Source organism: Numenius arquata, chromosome 1 (assembly GCF_964106895.1).
Source record: "Numenius arquata chromosome 1, bNumArq3.hap1.1, whole genome shotgun sequence".
NCBI classification, from domain to species: Eukaryota; Metazoa; Chordata; class Aves; order Charadriiformes; family Scolopacidae; genus Numenius; species Numenius arquata.
In genome coordinates, this window is record NC_133576.1 from 141,746,058 (window position 1) to 141,750,512 (window position 4,455).

General features: G+C 55.2%; 1 pseudogene; it reads right to left on the reverse strand.

Annotated features, from left to right (window-relative positions):
- Positions 1 to 2,373: 2,373 nt before the first annotated feature.
- LOC141466606 (ubiquilin-1 pseudogene) lies at positions 2,374 to 4,140 on the reverse strand (annotated as a pseudogene).
- Positions 4,141 to 4,455: the final 315 nt, after the last annotated feature.

Below are 4,455 nucleotides of genomic sequence, written 5' to 3' on the forward strand. Positions count from 1 at the left end.
GGGTGTCATCCCCACACACACACACACACCCCCCATCTTTGCAGCGGAGGCGTTAGGATGGTGTCACAGAATCACATGGGGTTGGAAGGGACCTCTGGAGATCATCCAGTCCAACCCCCTGCCAGAGCAGGTCCACCCAGAGCAGGTCGCACAGGAACGTGTCCAGGTGGGGTTTGAACGTCTCCAGAGAAGGAGACTCCACCACCTCTCTGGGCAGCCTCTTCCAGGGCTCTGCCAACCTCACAGGAAAGAAGTTCCTCCTCATATCACAGAATCACAGAACGATATGGGGTTGGAAGAGACCTCTGGAGATCATCTAGTCCAACCCCCTGCCAAAGCAGGTCCCACAGGAACGTGTCCGGGTGGCGTGTGAAGGTCTCCAGAGAAGGAGACTCCACCACCAGTAATCTCACGGAGGAGACCTCCCTGCCATTAACTTCTGCAGACACCTTAGGGCAGAGGTGTAAATAGCAATCCACGTTCTGAACCCGTCACTGAGCGGGGTGCCCAGCGCTCGCGGTGATTAACGCGAGACAAGGAATTTGGGGAGCACTTCCCCGGAGCAATGAGAGAGGCAACCTGTGGGCTGCGCCCCTCGAAAGGGCGGGAGGAAGAGTTTGGGTCTTAGGAAACCCTGCTTGGGTGAACCTGGGCAGGCTGCCCCCCAGCCACCACCCCTCCCCTCAGCCCCTGGGCAACCTCAGCAGACACAGGGTGAGGAACAAACGCCTTAGAAACAAACAAAAAGTCTGCAGGAAATGTTTTCTGCAGGTTGAATCATTTCCGTACAAATTAGCCTGCAAACAGACACAGCAGCAGAGTCCCTCAAGAGGACTCTAGAGTCCCTCCCCAGCTTTCCTGGAGCCCCTTGAGGGACTGGAAGGGGCTCGAAGGTCTCCCCGGAGCCTTCTCTTCTCCAGGCTGAACCCCCCCAACTCTCTCAGCCCCCCCTCACAGCAGAGGGGCTCCAGCCCTCACAGCATCTCCGTGGCCTCCTCTGGCCCCGCTTCAACAGGTCCATGTCCTGTGGGTGACTGGATTGATGCTGCAGCAGAATCGTTGCTTCAAGGACCTGGAAAAGCAGGGTTTGGGCTACCAAGGGTGACACCGGGCAGACGGTGTTCATTGTCCTGGCCAGGCTGGAGATGTGAGCCTGGAATCGTCCACCACCTGTACCAGGGAAGGAGACAGGAGAAGAGAAGGCTCTGGGGAGACCTTGGAGCCCCTTCCAGTCCCTAAAGGGGGGGGCTCCAGGAAAGCTGGGGAGGGACTCTTGATCAGGGAGAGAAGTGATGGGACAAGGGGGAAGGGTTTTAAACCAAAAAATGGGAGATTTAGATGAGATCTTATGGAGAAATACCTTGCTGTGAGGGTGGTGAGAGCCTGGCCCAGGTTGCCCAGAGAAGCTGTGGCTGCCCCATCCCTGGAGGGGTTCAAGGCCAGGTTGGAGGGGGCTTGGAGCAACCTGGTGTGGTGGGAGGTGTCCCTGCCCAGGGCAGGGGGTGGCACTGGGGTGGCTGTAAGGTCCCTTCCAACCCAAACCATTCTATGACACTCAGCTCTGGTCCTGATGAAGGGTTTGGAGAAGATGCTTTAACCCCCGTGTGTGACACTGAGCAAAGCACAAAGGGTTTGGGATTTGCCAATGGGAGAAGCTCTGAACTGGTGCATGAAACTAAAGACTTCCACGCAGCAGTAGATGGGTAGAAACCAGCCGTGAACGCACTCGGGATGAAAGTCTGACTTAGAGCCACCAGTGATGGTTTCCATAACCCGCCCGGACTTCACTCCCGTAGGAGAAGCGGTGGCAGACAAGACGGATTGACTTTCAGAACAGCAGTTGATCAGTTGAGGAGAGGCTGGTGCCCGCGGCGACAGGAATTAGATGGCTCAGACACTCCCTGTCCCTCTGCTGTAGGGACAGATTTCAAAAATAAAAAAGGAAAGCAGCTGCCAAAGTGCCGTTGTTTGTTTTGGAGTCCAAATGGGAGCCAAGCTCATTTATCACCTGGTCTTCGTCATCTCTGCATCTCTCTTCCTAACTTGTAAAAAAAAAAAAAAAAAAAAGCATATTTTCCCTCTCTGGTGCCTTTTCTTGGCATGTTTTTTTCCCTGCACGCCCCCCTGGGTCACGAGCTCTATCTACGAAGGGGGAGCACCACGTTCAGGTGGGGTTTGCCCTCACGGCTCCACAACACAGAAGGGTCCTCACGCCTGTTGTTGCTGAACGCGAGGAATCCTTGCAGCCAGGAGGAAATGGATTCTCCTGGTTGGAAGAAGAACGCCACAGCACACGACCTGGGTAACATGCACCCCGCTGCTTTTACTGTGTGAAGTACAACCATCAACAACTGCTGGGGTTGGACAACCCCGTTACGGTGTCTCCTTGGATGGTGGTCCTCTCGCCAGTATCTCGGCTGCTGCGCTGACGTCTCCCTCGGCGTCGATCAGTGCCTGCAGGTTTGCGCTCTGGTCCTGGAAGCCCATGGCAATGAGCTGCTCCATTTTTCTCTCGAACCTGGTCTGTGGCACCTCGTCATCCATCACCATCTGACTTTCTTCTTCACACTCGTCTGACATCAAAACTGCATCCTCCTCACGCTCGCTGCTTTGAGCTGAGTCGTCCATGCTTTCCAGGTCCACCCTCGAGCTCTTCAAACTCAGTATGAAGTCTGGGACCTCTATGGAGAGGGTCTGCAATCCCAGCTGGATCTGCAGCAGCGCCCGCAGTGCCCTGGGGTTCCTCAGCAAGGACGAAATCTCAGCATCCTCCATCTCTAGCGGCAGTGGCTGCTCCCACTGGTCTTGAGGTGGAGAACTCCTGTCTCTTGAGATGTGAGGGCTGCTCAGCAGCGCCTGCGCCGGGCTGTTGGGGTTCATTAACGCGCTCTCCAGGTTTTGCATGAGTTCTGCGTTTTCCGTTATCTGCTGGACCACGCTCTGAACCCCCCCTGAGATGGGAACTGCTGCGTCTGCTGCAGCATCCAGACTTGGGATGGCAAAACTGTCATCTTCGCTGCTGCTGGTAAATTGGCCGTCGTGGTCATCGGCGTTATCACTGATGCTGTCGGACTGCGGAGCCCAGGGGTTGGGCAAGGGCCTGCGGTTCTCAGTATGGGCCGGTAGCCTGGCTCCACTCGGCGGGGGGTGACTGTCCAAGGAGTCAAAGGGGTTGTTACCCATCTGGGCCTGCACAGCGTTGAGGATGGGCTCCTCAAATTCCCTGTACAGCTGCTCCAGAGCACTGTACCCACCAGGGATGCTTTCGAGGTTGCTTATGGCCACGTCGCGGTTCCTTATCATCTCTTGCATCACGGCAGGATTGTTGGAGGCCTCTAGTATTTCTCTGATCGTGTTGGGGTTGGTGAGAATCTGACCAATCTCGGGATTTTCCTCAGTCAACTGCTGCATCTGAGGGTTGGACATGATGAGATTCCTGATGAGATCGACATGGTCAAGGTCGTTCTGCGCCAAGGTGTTCTGCATCATCTCACTTATCAAGGCATTCACATCCTGCTCTTGAATGCTACTCATCAAGTCCGTCACATCCTTTTTGTCCAGGCCTATGAGATATGCCCCTGTCACCCCAAGGAGGAAGCCCAGCAAAAACGTGTTGTTGCTGATGGTGTTCACATCCAGGCCAGACGTGAGGATCTTTAACAAGAGGTCCTCCATGGTCTCAGCCACTATTTCGTGGCTGGAAATCAACAGCCTAGACAAGTTATGATGGATCAAGTATGGGCCTTGCAGATCAGGTATGCTTCCCAAGTAGAATAAGTTGGAATCACTGTGGCTGGGAGGTTCCACCAAGGTGGTTGTTCTTCCTTGATCTGCCTGGCTCTCCTGTGGTCTCTTTTGGGACCTGATGACCACATGGATGCTGACCCCACTGTTAACTCCATGCTGGCTCAAAGTGTCTTGATCTTTGAGGACTTTCCCAGCAAATATCAGGACCAGCAGACCAGGGAGTGTTTTGAAACGCTTGGCAACTTCTTCTTTAAACTCCTGGATGGTGCTGCTCTGAGCAACCTCAAACTGCTCCTTCTGCTTGAGGGTCTTCACAGTGACTTTTATGATGTTTGAGGGATCCACAGTGACAACAGGTTGACTAGTCTCCTCCACCCCTTTGCTTTCAGACATGGTGGCTCAGAGACCAGGACTGTGCTTTGCTCTGTTGAGAAGCAGAGGCTCTGGCAGAAGGTGGGAAGCAACAGGGGGCAATGGCTGCCAGCTGAACCAGGGGGTGGCTGCTGCCTCCGCTGTGGTGACGGTTGCCGGGAGGGAGCAGGGACACAGGGACGAGGACCTCCTCTCCCCACAGCGCAGACCCAATGCACATACCAGCCAGATGTTGCACAGCTGCTCTGCTTGCTCACCACCCCAGCAGCCCCTCCATGTTCCTTGTCTTGCTGTGGCCTCCTGCCCATGCAGGATTGCCGTGCAGCCCTCCCTCTG